This window comes from Lonchura striata, chromosome 7 (genome assembly GCF_050655825.1).
Source record: "Lonchura striata isolate lonStrDom1 chromosome 7, ASM5065582v1, whole genome shotgun sequence".
NCBI classification, from domain to species: domain Eukaryota; kingdom Metazoa; phylum Chordata; class Aves; order Passeriformes; family Estrildidae; genus Lonchura; species Lonchura striata.
The window spans coordinates 14078410-14094770 of record NC_140709.1 but is presented as its reverse complement, the minus strand read 5'-3'; positions in this window follow the sequence as shown (position 1 = coordinate 14094770).

Genomic DNA, 16361 nt, shown 5'->3' with positions numbered 1-16361 from the left:
TTATTTCCCTTCATGATTAACTCCCCTCCCAAAGGCTTAACTATTCAGTAGAGGTCTGCTAATAGCTGGGTATATTCAATTCCTTGTAGGATTAATCCAGAAATTAATGTAATTGAGCTAAAAATTAGTCAAAAACCAGGAGCCCTGAGATCAGACCAGAGCAGAAGTCTGCAGTCTTGGAGATCTTCACCTGCATGGGCAGTAACTCCTGGGAACTGGGAAGAAGCTCAGAGAACTTGGATGTGGATTTGACCAGACACCTTCTGCAAGCATTAGTGAATGGAGGCACCTTACAGCCCTGCTGTGCCCAGGCTGACTGTGCCTTGCCAGTGATGTTGCAATTGATCTCTGATCCTTCAATGGATCAGAATAAAAGACCATGCAGTCCTATAGGACTTTAGGTTACAAACTACAGAAGTAATTAATTGTCACACAAATGTTTGTAGCAGAGATCTGCCCTCAGTATCTATAGAACTGTTGCCTGTTCTGTTTATGCATTTTGCATCTCTTTTTAACAACCTTCTTATTTTTATGGCACATTTTTTCATCTCCCATATTCCTGTTTATTCTATATATTACAAGCTTTTATGTTGTGCTTTACTAATGGATCTGAACTTCAAAATTGTTGAAACTAAAGCACTATTGCCATAGTTTATATTTCCAATTTCTTGTATTTGTTTTCATTAATCATGGCTTTCTTCACAGGGTGTTTCTTGTATTACGTCGTTATTGATGTGAGAAAACACAGGGTTTTTTTTCTTCTCTCATGCATTCACTTTCCCCACTTGAATTACACCTGTTGCATTTATAAATGACCATACCTTCAAGGCATTTGGGCACTTAGATGAGAAATGTTGATGAAAGACAGAGCTTTGAGACACTCCTGTCCATTTGCAGATAATTTAGGCAGCATCCACAGCTCATGGATTTCTATCTGCATCCAAATCTCTGGGTGGTTGTCTTCTGCTTCTTGCATTGCAAATAGAAGGGAAAAAAAAACCAAAAAAAACAAAAAACAAAAACACAAAAAAAAAAAAAACCAAAAAAAGAGAGAGTAATATGCAAGAGTACAAGAGTATAATAAGAAAACAAGTGAAGGGTCAAAATGGTCTAGATGTAGCACATTTTTCTTCATTTTTCTCCATATGCTGAAAAAACAACGTCTGTTCAGCTTTGGGAGAAGTCATAGTACAAGCTTGAACATAAAATAAGGTATGTATATGAAGGAAAAATGAATTATTCCTGTTCTTTTTTACTGATAGGAGTCCCTCCAGAGTAATGAGTAGACAAATGTTTAAAAACATACTTTCTTTTGTGCTTCCACCCCGCCAGGGGGTAATAATGAAAATCAGTCTTTCAGATTTCAGACACACATGAGGCTTTTAAAGATACCTATTTACTTATTGCATTAATGAGAATTATCACACTAATAACGTATATAACAACAAACCCCCAAACTCAGAATTCCGGTATGTAGTGCTCTAGCTTCTCTTTGTCCTCTTGATGTTGAGCAAAAGGTCTAGAAAAATACAAAGGGATGTTGCTGAATCTTATTGTACTTTGATTGAGCTTATCTAGGAATCTTATAATCTTTGGTGATTGGGCACACTGGATCATAGGAAAGAAAAGGCTGTGCTAGCATCAGCAGAATTCACAGCTGAACTCCAGCTCATGGTTTCTGCAAACTGCCAGAAGTCCTTCAACTAAGCTTGCTGGGAGCTGACAAGGCAGGGCTGAACAGCCTTAATGAATTTTTTGATTTCTAATACTCTTGTACTGCCTTAAATATCTAAGAGACAAAATGTAAATGAAGATAGCACACAATCAAACCTCAGGTACATTATCCTGAGCTCCCTTTATAGCCCCTGTGACAGATTAGTAACCTGCATGTCCTTTCCTTCATCTTCCACACCCAGGTCACTGTTGTTTGTTTTGCCCACCTGCAAATATTGTTTCACCTCTCCTGTTACTACTGAATTCTGGTCTTGATCTGTCAAGACTGAAATAAATTCTCCTTTTTTGTTATGTAGGCTTAGATCAATGTCTCTGGGACGAGAATGGCAGTTTAATGGGAGTCTTTGGCTTTGGAAAGAGAGAGGAGAGAAAAACAGCTGCCAATAAACTTGGACTTGCTCAGATGATGGCCATTATGGAGCACATGTAGGGCCTCTTGCTGTCCCTGTGTCCTTCCTTTTTCCTCTTCAGTCTATTTTGAGAAAAGAAGATATTTTTCTTTCTTGGTGCAGTATGCGGCACATTTTTCACCTTGCAGTAGTATACAAACCAAAACCATTAAAACAACCAAAGACCATCACAGCAGCATGGCAGGACCATAAAAATGAGTCCACCTCTGCTCTGGAAATGGCTCAACTTTATTTTCCACCTGCCATGTTGCCATAACAAATAAGAGCACACCTACAGACCTGTGGGAAGGGCATCCATTATTTCTCCATCCAGGTTCTGCACAAAAATTGAGCTCAGTTTTTGTGCAGTCCCTTTCAACCTCCCTGTCCATTATTAATCCAGAGATTTACTGTTGCTTGGGTTGTATTTTTACTGCCTTGGCTACTCAGGGTCGGCTCTTACCTGCTTGCAGAATCTGAGTAAAGCACCTGCCTTGTCTGCTAGAGTCAAAAATCTGATCCTAAATGTAAACCCAGAATAAACATATTTAATCCTTTCCTAATTCTTACTGTATTTATCCCAAGGAATTTAATGAATACTGGAAGATAAAAAGTTGTCTTGAGATCAGTCGGAAACTGTTTTTTGATAGATACAAATTCCAGTTCTTACCTATATTTTCTTCATACAACTGTTGAAGAAAATCATGGGTGTTAACCCATTGATAAAGTGCAAGGCACAGAGTACCACAATGCTTTACTGAGGTACCACTTAGGGAATGTGTCTGTAGGCACTGAAAGAAATATATTCAACTTGAAGAATACAAATGCCATTTTACATGCACAGCTAAAGACTTTGCATGGGACTTTCACTGGCATTTTAGTCTACACTGAGCAGAGCTGGCCTGAATCCTGACATTGCTCCAGGGTGACCTGGAGGCACTCTCTGTCCTCTCCTCTCCTTTTTCTTTCCTGTCTTTTTGCTGCTTCAATTTGTATGCACACTGGGGTATGATGGGACTCTGATTAGGCTCTGCTGTAATAGAAGTAGCAGGGTGATTAAAAAAAATTTTTTTTATTTTGTTCTACTTGCGGAACCTTGCAATGCTCAAGACTGTTGAGAAAAGTTTAAGTCCTTGAGCCCAAAATCTATCACCCAGAAGGCAAGTCAAGCAAACTTCCCTGCTTCCTTTTTGAATCCAATACTATGGCTTAGGAGCCTCAGTTCTCAGTTTTATTGAAACTACAGTACAGAAAGACAAAGTGAAAACCATTCATAGCTCAGCTTAAAGAAAGGCTGATGTAAGAAAAATCCACACCACTCTATATTGTTCTGCAGAGCTGGGACAGCCAAAAGGTTTGCTTTGCACTGCCTGCTCTGTCTTGGATAAACTTCCCATCTATTGTGCAAGCAAATGGAAACACACTTGGGATGGATGCTTCTTCATCAGCCAGCAGAGAGGCTGACACGCCCTGCCTTAGCAGAGCTGACTGTACATCGCTGGGACTTTTGCAGCACATCTTCCTGGCTGGCTGCATGCAGCTGGATGTTCAGCTTCCCAGATGTCTTGGTGCACTGATGCTTTGTGCCAATGGCATATCTCGGCCTTTGTAAAGGGAAAACACCTCCTGGCTATCTTTTAGCATTTCAAAGAGCACAGGATTACTCTGCAATTCTGCAGTTTGGGTGAGAAATGGCAGCACAGGGTGCATCCCTGCTGCTGGCAGAGATAAGCACTGTGTCTCCCACAGGCAATCCGCCAGAGCCCTGCTGCAAAAAGCTGCCTCTGCCCTGCCCTTCCCCGGGCCCAGCAAAGGCTGGCTGCAGCTAGAGATTGGGTCTTGTTTTATGGTTCTCCAGCCAGCCTGGGAAGACCTGGCACAACACAGTTGTCAGCCAGATTGGCCCTGACAAGTATCATATGCTTTCCTGCACCCGTTAACTGCCTGCCTTTCTCCCAGCCTGGCTGTCACTCAGCTCCAGGAGCAGGTGCATCAGCATCTCTGTGCAACTGCCTAAGAGGCAATAAATCCTCAGATTTGCCAGGTGTAATTGTCATTCAGCAAAGCCAGGGATAGACAGCCTTGTCTTTACACTGCTGAAGATAGGCTCTGTCCCTCTCTCCTCACGGCCTGTCCCCAATGTGTCATACTGTGGTTATTGAGAACCTCTTTTAAATAATTTCCCTGCGGTTGGAAGATGCCCCAGTGCTCACATTACTCACACTTGTCAAAACCAAGCAAAGATAGTAAAACATCCCTCTGGTGTCCTGAGGCTTTGGGCTGTCTTTCCACATGCTGTACTTAGCTTAAAGTACCCTCTGACTCTCAGTTTCAGGATGAAGACGATGTTTGCATGCCTGAGGGAGGAATACTGTCCAGACAGGACTCCTGAGCCCTATTCCTGCTCCTCTGAGCTGTGAGGGACTTGTAGGAAAATTATCTTTCTGACTACAACACAGTCTCGCACCAGTTAGCCTGTGATCCTGACTTTACATTATTGACCTAATTTACCCTGAAACTCTATCAGAATCTATTCTCTGTGCAATGTCCTTACATGGGATAACTTTCTGCTTCTTGAATTTATCCAAGTACATGTATTAAGATATTTGGAGCCTTAGCTTGTGTACATGAAAGCCAAAGGCAATTGTTGAGTGCCTGTGTTGAATTACGTGCGTAAATAATTTAAGAGCATCTAAACTATAGGCTTGTTCAGATTAAAACATGTTCTTAAACTGCATAATTGCACAGCATCTGGTCCAATATAGCCCTGATCACAAGCATCCTTGCAAGAGAAGGCGTGGGTAGCACCCTTGATATTGTCTGCCAATCATGCTGTATAATTCATAAATGTGCTTCCTCCCGCAGAGCTATAACGCAGCTATTTCCACTGAGTCTGATCTTGAGCTGGGACATGCAATTTAAGGGCAAAGTGCTGTTATTGCTAAACATTAGTGTAGAGATTACCTTTCCAAAAAGTAATCTCACCTCTGCCCCCAGTAAGGAATCTCAGTGAAGTACTGCACATTGCTCATCAAATGGGCCAGCCCCATAGCGAGGTGGGTGTACCCTGCTGCCCTTGCTCCCTTGCTGCTTTTATTTTAAAATAACTCTCTTACAGCTCAGCCTTATCTTAGGTGACATCTGAGTTTCATGTAATGCACTATTGAAGCACAGGTTCAGTCTGACTCCTTTAGCTCATCCAGGCACCTTTTCCAGAGTAACAATACCTCTTTAGAGAGTGCAAATCGGGTCCCCACATCCAGTGGAACATGGGAGCCCTGTGTGACAGTCCAGCACTGCTCTGAGTCAAACACCCTGTTTAGCTGGGGGGGGAGGATGTCACTCAAATGGAAAATGCCTCAGAATGGAACCAGTGCTAAGAGCCCACGATTCAAACTTTTGGTGTGCAAATTGGTGCAAGAAATTTAGACTTCACTACTACCTGTGTTTCTCATGATGAGACATAATCCATATGAGACAAAGTCCACAGGGAGTCTGCTGTATTTCCCCATCAGTTCTTTGACATTTACAGCTCTAGCAATTTCAGTGAATGTTGCTGTTTCACTGTCTCATAATGAACAGTCCTTTGGCTCTGCCATCCTGCCACAATGCTGAGAAAAAGACTTGGGATATTTTACCAGCACATGAGCTGGACTGACCAGCTGCTTTTTATAGTCGTGCTATGATCTCAGGGAAAGCACTGGTTAAATCCAGAGTACTACCATTATTCATGGTAGTTTTTCATAAGTCATAGTAACTTTCCATGCAATGTAAAGCACCATTTCACTAAATTAGGTATTCGAGATGGAAGAGCTCAGCACTCACAGCAATTAACAGTCAGCAGGATGTCCCCGAGCTGGGCAAACATCCCTGCTGCTGGCTGCCATGGGAGGATGCTGTAACTCCCTGGAGAGAGCCTTGGCTCAGGAGCTGATGCTGGCACACACACTGCAGACATGCAGGTTAGTGCAGCAGGAGGGTGACATGGTTGTGCTGTGCTGAAATGCTGCTGCTCTTGGGTTCCCAGTGAAAGGGAAGCTGGCAGGGTGGCTGTGGAGCCGGGTTGTGCTGAGCCGTGGCAGCACCTCGGGTCGCTGACTGGGTTGCTGGGGCAGCAGAGGTGTTTTGGCAGGGCTGTTTTTAGGCTGCAGGCACACTCACCTCCCTTACACTGCTCCAGTGTGTGCACTGTGATGGGGCCAAGGGCTGATGTTTCTGTTTTTTTAAGGAAAACTTGTTCGGGTTTTTCCAAGGTGTATGTTCTCCTACAGCAAGATGCTGAAGTGCTGTAGATGAAGCAGACAGCTCATGCTTTTTCCACTCATTTGCAGATACTCCAGCAATTATCTCCTCTGTATCAGTCCACAGCATGATGCTAAGCAGGGAACGCTAAGCCTCAAAATCACCTTCAGCATTAAGGGCACAAAGAGGAGATAAATCCAACTTAGGAAAAAAATGAGGCTAGGAGTTTCTTCTGAATGCATCTAGATGAATATCCACCAGAAAGGAAGAGAACATAGGAATGAGATGTATAATGTAGATTGCTGGAGTGATACTGCTGGGACATACTCTGTTGATTTCAGCAAGATCCAGGTGTTACTGTGCCATACAATTTAATTCCCTTTCCTACTTCTCTGGTAATAATTTTTTTCCCCAGCACACTGCAAATCCACAGCCTCCTTGAATGTTACCTCACACCTGTTCTTCTGCTACTTGTGCATCTTCATAAATGTCCTGCTTCTGTGGTGCTAAGGACAGTATGATTCAGATAGAAATAGGAGGAGGATAAGGACAAGGGTTGACTTTAGCAAATATTCCCAGGAAATATCCTATGAACATCTGTGTAAAAGTGCCTGGGTACAGCATGGCAAGGAGGCAACTGGGTGAAGAAGATAGAGGAAAAAAGGCAGAGAGAGCAGGACATGCTCATTTGCCATTGTTACTTTCTATACTAGCTGTGGAGAGGCGAGTTTGGCCTTTCACTGTGCTCTTGATGTTTTGTTCCACTTCTGCTGCCTGAAATAGTGTATTTCAGGAATCAACAAATGTGATTTCTAGGCATTGCCACAGAAGAAAGGGTAATAACAGAAAGTATGAGACTTGAAATCAGATGGGCTTAAAATTGCTAGTGCCTATGACTGAGCAAAAAAAAAAAAAAGTCTGGTGCAGACAGGATTTGTTTGGGTGGGTAATCCACCTGTGGCACTCCACTGATGGCTAGCTTGTTCTAGCTGTGTGTACCTTCAGCTAAGAAGCTGTAAATTATTTACCAAGGCAGCAAATTAATGGAAGGAGCAGCATCTTAGTGCTCAGTGAGTCATCCATAAAACATGCTTCCTTGTGTGGGGGCATGGTGCTCTGGTGGAAAGCAGCCTGAGAAGGGAAGGACTGTGAGATGAGGAGCTTGGGGTGGCAGAGGTAAGAATCTTCAAGAGAGATGAATTAGAGGGAGGGAGAAGTAATTCCAAGTCAAGCTTCCCAGATGCCCTCTGAGTTAATGTGACAGTAGGAAAAGAGAGAAAGTATAAGAAAAAAAAAAGAGTTTTTAATACTTGGTAGGAATTATTAGAGGTGACAGAGAGAATGGCTTATTTTGTTGCTACCTCCCAGATATGTTTCTATGCATATGGAGTATGACTGTAAAAGTTTTTGCCTTTCTGAAAAAGCAGCAGGAACATAAAGTAGCGCTGGCCCTGGAGTGAAATGTGCTTCCAGCTCCACAGCCCCCTGTTGTGCTTGCCTCCCCCTGAAGAGTCTGATTTCAAGTGTGCTGAGCTCTAAAGCACCTCTGCTTTAAAGGGAGTCACCTCACACAGCAGTTCCCAGCTGTGCTTGGAAATCCCTCAAGATCTTGCATGTCCCCATGTGAAATTACCCTCAGGGCCAGTGACATGAAGATATTAGCTTTTTTTAGGTTGATGAAGCATAAGGTGCTGCCAATTTTTAAAATCCTGTGGCTTGGAAGAAGTTGCTGCATCCTTGGCTGAGTTTGGAGACAGAACCAACTCATCAATTTATCTATTGATGTAAGATGTGAAATGCCCTTTCATTTGGGTAAGGTTTGTTATGGTCCTCAGGCTTTAATGAAAAAATATTTTAATGAAGTGTCTTTACAGGCAAATCTGTTTTGGTGCTGGGGTGGACGTTGGTGAATAAAATAGAAACCAGTTTGAAAGAAAGCAGAACATTTTTGCCAGATAACTAGAAGGCTGTGGAGCGGCATGAAAGGTCTGTATTAACAGTGCAGAAATAGCAATTTATCTGTGCCATTAATGGGTTACATTGTGGCTGGAACAATATTGCCCTAGAACTTATCATCCAAGCCCTTTGTTCAGGGGTTACCTATAGCAAGGGGCTAAACCCCCACAGCAGGTTGTAAGAATTTAAGAGTGGGGAATTTGCTCTGTGGTCTCCAAGTGCAGGTTCCAGCCACTGACTGGGGCAGCTGGGCCCTTCCACCCCCAAATCAAATGTTACAATTTGTAAAATTTTACAAATTGTAAAAAATTGTGCTCAAAATAATTTCCAAATTGTCCATAAGACAGTAGTTGTGATAGGCTGTTCTCTGCAGTGTATACATGTGTGTGACTTTGTGATAGCAATGTAAAGAGTTTTTTAAGTGTCTGGAGGTTTCCCACAAATGTGCCAGGCTGGAAAAATATTTCACAGACAGGAGATAAAATAGGGAAACCCTACATAGGGAATACCCCTAATGGCATAAGGAGTATGGAAGAAACTTGTATCCAACGCTGCATGTCCACAGTAGACTAGAGGTATTATTTTCTGCTAGCCAACTTTGAAAATCAGTGCAGATTAGTCAGGTTCTGGGAATCTTGGGGTCTTTTTGTGTATTTTTTTTTCTTCCCATCAAAGCAAGCTCTTGCAGGAATACTTGAGCATTAAGCAGTTAATTAAATCTGACTGTCGTCACAAATAGCATTAGAAGGATGACACTTCAGAATCCTAGTATGCAGCTGAGGTTTGTGTGGGCAGTTAAATCCCCTTGCCTTGCCCTCCCATGATTTTCAACAAGTTCTCTCAGGGTTATAATGAGGCTGATGATTGCTGGTGCCCTTGCCCATTTAATAAATTAATGGTAATAACAAATGTCTATGCATCCTTCATTAGGTGATAGGGAAATGACTTTACTCTGAAGCTGGGGTTGCTGGAGCTTGACAGCTTTGCTGGATGCCTGGACATGGGGGTTAGTTGCTCAATTTATTATGTGTGCAGAACAGAATTTTTTTCTCTCTCCTCCTGGAGCACTCAACCTTGTGGGTATTCACTGTTAACTTTCCCCAGCAGCATAGTAAAAAAAGAAAAAGGTAAAATCCCAAAGAAATAAAACTGTTTTTTTTTCATTGGAAGAGTGTGAAATAATGTTTGGCTTCACATTCCCAGAATCAAAGGAAACAGAATTTTGTTCACCAAGATTTGTCTCCTTGTTTGAGGAATGCAATTTTTTTTTATCTCTGGTACAAGAATTTGGTGGGGTGATGGCTGTAAGAATCTTCACTATTCATGTGCAGAAGGAAGGCACAGTCCTGACTTCTTCTGAAAGAGATCAGAGAACAACAAGGGAAGAGCAATGAGGATTTTGAGTTCTCTTTTACTGATAATTTTGCACCAAGGTCTTCTGAGTAGTTCAGTACATTTGGTGCTCTTATACTTACAAGGATCAGATTTCATCTTTCTCTACAGTTTCAAGTATCCCAAATTTCTGTAACTGAAGGTACTGTATTCAGCTGAATATGGTGTTCAGCATTATCACTTGAACAAAGTAGGTACTACCATGATTTGTGATTGTTAGATGTTTTTCCCAAACCACCTAGGTCAAAACTCGCTGTAAAAAAAGAAGAGGACTGAGAATTTAATCATTCCTGGTTACTCCTCCTCTGCAGTAACACCTTTTCCTTCCCTACAGTTCTGTGCAGTGAACTTACCTATACTCAGAGCTCATTGTATCCCATCTTCAGACCTGAGTCCAAGTTACCTCCTGGAGAGAGTCTGACATTTGAGCTGACACAGAACAGTGGTAGCTTATGAGCCTTCTTCATAAGTTCATCTTTTCCTCTTGAAGAAATCTTGAAGTATTTCTCGGAGAAATAGTCTCCTAAAGTATTTTTGTCACTAGGATTATTCCAGATTTAAACAGCTGGGACCAGAAGCTAATGTTGGCATTGGGTTATGCTCAAATTTGGTGCTTTTTAGCTGCAGAAGTGCAAAGCTACCAGAGTCTGTAAAAATTCACTGACTGAAAAATACCTTGGTGCTCTCCATATTTGGGTTTCACCTCCTTCTGATGTTCTCCTTGAGTTCTCCATCCTGCAGTAAACCCTGGTCTGGGTTCACCTGAAAAACAGCATAACCTCTGTAGACAGGTCCTCCACTCAGGGTGTATCAAACAGGCAGGTTTGAACCCCATTGTGGCTGTTGCATTTTCCATCCTGCACCAATGGATATTTGGCAGTAACTTGTGACAGTCAGTCCAATGACAGCTCACTCACTGCTACTCTGCACTGCAGCAGAGAATATGAAGTAAGTGTTGCACCAAGGCTTAACCATTGCAATTAAAATTAAATTAATTGCATTGCTGTGGTGCATTTTGCTTACTGTTTGGTGACAGGGATAATAAGCTGTCTTTTCATCTCATCTCCCTTTTGGAGACCAAGTGTACGGAGGGGAGTTCTGAAATATTTTGAGGAGGACAGAGAGGGGATAGTTGAGTTGCATTGCTCTTTCTCCTGATATAGACATACTCAGCCTCTTTGTTATAATTTTAACTGTTGTCCAGTTTGGGTCTTCTGTTGTATTTTCATGAGCCAGGAGAATTATACTTTGGTTTATATACCATTATTTCTGATGGCTCCTTTAATTTTCAAGGCAATGTATGTCCTCTGTAAATGCAGGTGCTGAACAAATGCCCAGATATTAAGCTCCAAGCTGATCCTTTGCTAGTAGGAAACAAAGTTTTAAGAAGCTATGAAACCAACCTGACTTTTTCTTATCCTGTTCCTTATTGTAGGAAATTAGTCATGAAATGCAGAGAAGTGATGGAAGGAGAGTAAAAGTGTTCTGCTATGAAAAATATCCTTATTTCCTAGTCTCCAGAAAGCTGAGATCTAGTCAGGAGCATAATGTAGAAGCAGAATCTTGATGCTGATCCTTTTATATCCTATCCACCCCAGATTTCAATCGCACAAACCCTCAGCAATGTCTTTGTTAGGACCTGGTAAGTAAAGACATGGGAAGGCAGAGCTGGCCACAGCTGCAGCACTGATGGGCCTCACACGGACAAATGTGTCATTTCTCCTGCCTAGCTGAGAAATTAAAATGGTCCTTTCCCCCTGCTCTCAATTTTATGGTGTGCTGCCCCATCATAAAAAAATCAATTAAATTGCATCTGATGGAGGCTGGCCCAGAGAGTTGTCTCTATTTGTGTCACCCCAGGCAGGTGCTGGCAGCAGTGCCAGAATGCAGGAGGGCTGTGGAGCGCAGCCAGCTCACAAATGGGATATTCTGCTACAGGAACCAGCCTACTGCATGGCAGCAGCTCTGCTTTCCCCAGTGACCTCCTATGGCTGGGCTCTGCTTTATCCTAATTAGGCCAGATGAGGGATTGTCTGGCTTTATTATCTCCAAAATGACTGACCATAACCTTGTGGCTGCTATTCTGCTCAGAGGACAGAAATAGTATCAACATTGGCAGCTAGAACCGAGGAAACACCAAGTGACTTGTGGATTTTAGCATTCAGTCACTCTCTCAGGCTGACAAATTTGAGGTAGATAGGGGTGTAGCATTTTTTTAACCTGCTTTCTCATGGTGATAATAGTATGAATGAAATTCTTGTATTCTTTGATTTTTCTAGTAGCTTCCTGATACTATTTTCTTCCTTCTTATAAGCCTATATTGTTGCTTATAGAATATAAAATTAAAGTAGCTGTGTAGTGTGTTTTAAAGAAACCACCCTGGGAGTAATTTCCTTCTATTAAAATTGTTTTCAACACTTTTAGAATGAAGTTTTTGTAGGGGTACTTCATTGCCCTACTGCATTTTTCTCCAGGGGTTATTGCAGTTCCTGGAAGTCTTTGGGCTGGGCTATTGCATAAATAAGAGACATGTTGGTAAGAAGATAATGTATGAAACATAAAAAATGCTCTTTTCTACTGCTGCATTACCTATTACCCTGTCTTTATCTCAACCCAGGAGTGTTCTCACTTTTACTGTTTTGATCCTCTCCCCCATCCCACCAGGGGAGAGAAAGGGTGTCTCTGTGGAGCTGAGCTCCTGGCAATGCAGCACAATATAGAAACAGGTTCCGAGTGAACAAGTTACTGTCAAGTGCCTGCTGTGAAGTGGCTAACATATTGTTGTGGTTTGGGTTTTTTTCTGTTGTTGTAAAGCCTTCTCTTTAGTTTATGCCCCCAAAACACATTTAGTAGAGCACATTGGTCAGACAGGTTTTTAAATTGGATGGAGTCCATCATTATTCTGCAGAAGTGATTAAGACCTTATTTTTTACAGCAACATTTGTTTTATTGCCATCAATCTTTTTAGGTTTTAGAAGCCATAGATTGCCAAGTTATACACGTTTTCAGCATGAGCACTGAATTTAAAGATAAATGTTAGAAGCCCAGCTTTTCAATACTGGTATTTTCTGAACCTAACTCAGGGGAGATGATGGTTAGTTCAAGTGTTAACTGTTCTCCAGAACCATTATTCAAGTATGTTTTGTGCTGCTGTTACAGTCTCTTGCATCTTCTGCAAGATTGCTGGTCAACAAACAAACCCAACCAGGCTTTATCTAAAGAAGTTTTAATGTCACCCTTGACATGTATCTCTGACAACCCTACCATTACAGATCCATAATTCATTTGCTTCAGTAAACTTGAGGCTGAGTCTTCCAAAACTTTTATTTCCTTTTAATTTTGAGGCTAGATGTGTAATCTGATGTGTCACTTATCTGACTCAAGAAGATAAGAAAAATCTTAGTCTTGACTTTCTTCTCTAATGGGTATTTTATTATTTAGCCTCACCTTACTCTTGTGAGCCAGGCCTGACTCTTTTTGACAATGCAGGACACTGTTTCTGAATCACCTTCACTTTGATTTAAATGGTAGTTAAATCACACTAAGAAAAAAACATGTTGATTTTTTTTAAAGAATTGTTAATTAATGCTAATAAATAATCTTATATTGAGTGTCTAATCTTTCGGAGGTGAGGGTTTTGTTTCTTGCTTCTTTCCATCTTGGGGGCATGAGTATTTGAACTGGTTTAAATGTCTAATATGGAGAGGTAGGTAAGGATAAATAAGCACGTCTTTCAGCGATCTGCTTTCCTCTGTCTTCATATATTTTTAGTACATACATTTGAGTATTCTTATTCAAATTATGAATACCATAATACATAGGCATAGGAATTAAAAAAGGACTGTTTTAAGGTTTATTAAACTTAAATACAGTTGATATTTGTGGGACCATGACAAACAGGTCAAAAATGGAAAGAGTGCTGAGCTGGAGAAGTAGGAGCCAGAACTTGGAGAGGAATAGGGCAGGTTAGGATTGTCCTGTACTCTACTGTGGAGCTGGCATCTTGTGGAACTTCAGGCTGGAGAAATTGTGCAGGGGAAATTATACTTGCCACAGTCCCCAGGGTGGATGCTGACCTGGCTGCCTCAAAGCTTGTTGTGCTTTTGAGGTGGTGCTTCCTACCAGAACTTTTGCATATCTGAAGATGAAGGAAGGCAAAGGACTTGCAGCCAGCCCCAAACACAGACATAGAGATCTGAAGGTATGTTACAACGGTATTAGCTCTGCTGCTGCTGTTTCTGAGCTTGTTTTTTCCCCCCTTGTTAGGAGGGAGAGTGGAGAGAACACACCTATAATCAGAAATAAATCAGAAAGGGATCTTATAGGCTCCTTTTCAGCTACTGCAAAAAATCCTCTTGTCATTGTTAGTGGTTGCAGAAAAGCTGACTTCTCAAGATACCTTTTTTCTTACTACTAGTAATTTAATTGGTATCAAGCAGTTTGAGTAAACATTGATTTTAAATTTTAAAAAAGTGACATTCTGTTTTAAATATTGATCCTTCACCTTTTCCAGGTGGGATATAAAAAAAGATTTGCTGCACAGGTTTAAAACTTCCTTATTGGTTTTCCTTCTGACTTAGCTAGTAACAAAATCCATATTTATATACCAAGAAAGAAATGCTCTAGTCTCTGTATTACACTGATTGTAGTTTAACAAAAGTTAAATTTTCTGCAGCAGTTGCTTTGATATTGCCATTTTAAGTCCCAGGGAAAAAAAGGAAGTTACTGAGACTATGGGTTGGAAAGTTCACTGTGGATCAAGCTGCTGACAAAAGAAATGACATTTTTACTGATAGTAGTATTAGTAGCATCAAAAGAATATGCCCCAGATCTGAGCTAACAGGATTCCTCTGTGACAGCCACCAGATATATACACGCACACATGATGGGAGAAAATTCCTTCCCAAGTGAATTTGCAATAACAATAGCCAAGATGAATAGAGTAAACTTCTCCAGTCTCATTTTCAGGCATGATGAACCAAAGCAGAGAGACTGAAATGATGGAGGCAGGGAGTCTACAGTTCTGGGTTTTTGTTGTGCATCCTGTTCAGTTGTTTCAGTTGTAAGATATTCTCTATCTAACCTGGAAATGGTAGAGTTGGGTGTAATTCTGCACAGTCCAGCACCTGCTAACTCAGATTAACTACAAGTTCAACTTAATGAGAAAGGGCACTTCTGCCACCATGGAGAGAATCCAAGATGTTATAAACTTCTGAGCAGGACAATTTTACAAATTGTAAAAAAAAACAGTCAGAGCAGCCTTGATTTGTTTTTCTCCCTTGGGGTAACTTTGTTTTAAAAAAATCTACCAATTAGTCCTGGGCATCCAGTCATCAGACAACTTGCACAAGGTAGAAAAACAGACCAGCCTATTTGTTGCAACCAGGCTCTTTTCTGCAGTGTTTTTTGAGTGCAGTGAACTGACACTATCTGAGATAATTTTCATAGCAGTGATCTGCAGGTCTGCTACAACTGAGGTGACCTGGGATGACTCAGGTATTTGTGATCAAGTGAAAATATCCTTAACCACTTAGACCTGTGAGTGCACAGTTGTTCTGTAACCTATCCCGTTCTATTTACAAAAGCATGGAAGATCAGGCCCCTAGGAAAAATGAGGTCTGATAGCAGGCTATCACAATCAGAACAATTTATTTAACCAGTGTGTTGTCCTAAAAAGTCTCTAGGAATGGACTAAAATCTGTAGGAATTGTCCTTTTCTTGCACAAAATTTGCAGGTTAAAGCATAAGAATCTGATGTTTTGCAGAATAGTCCTGAATTTTCTAGCTTTTTTGATTCCATATGCAGAAAAATGTTCCAAGCTCTTTTTATGAACTCCTAAACCAAGACCATCCTTACAACTTCTATTTTCTAATGCTGTAATATTATTCTAAGAGAATGGATGACATTTATTTCAGAAGCAGCTTGGTACATATTGTTTCTAAAGCACAATTTCCCAGAACTGTGGAGAACAACTTTCACTGCAGCATTTTTGATTGGAGCTAGATGGCTATGCCAGCAGAATTAATTAAGGGTGTTAATTTCCTGTATTAGTCCTTGGCTTTTGTGGCTTCTCTTCACCTGTACTAACTGTAATTTGTGCAGCTTCCTTTAGCTTTGCTTTAAAAGCTGTTTAAACCCTTAGCATCTCAGGAACCTGCTGCAGAATATAGATATACTTTGCTGGATTGTTATCCTGTCTCCCAGTAAGAGAGCTTTGTGCTGTTAATTACAGCCTGAAGCTATTGAGTGCTCCTGCTGTGTTAAAGTAAGTGGAAGGAATGCTCTATGTCTCTGAACATAGGCCACTGAGCATGATGGGTTCTTTATAATCTTGCTAATTCTTTTTTTTTTTTTTTTTTTTTTTTGGTGATAATTTCACAATTCTTAAGAAACATTAAATGATGTGGTTGAAAGTCCTCCTTAATAATTGATGCACTGAGAGCATCAGTATGGATTTAACCTGCCATCAGAGGGTGACTTTTTTTGCTGAACAGTGGAAGTTTTTAAGCCTCAAGAATGGTCTGCTGATGAATTGAGGTAGGATTCAATGCCAACACTCTCTTGCATATTTTATGAGGTAAGGATGGGAAAGACAGCTGGTTTTCCTCCTGGAAATTCCAACTTTTAACCAAGATTGAGGCTAAAGG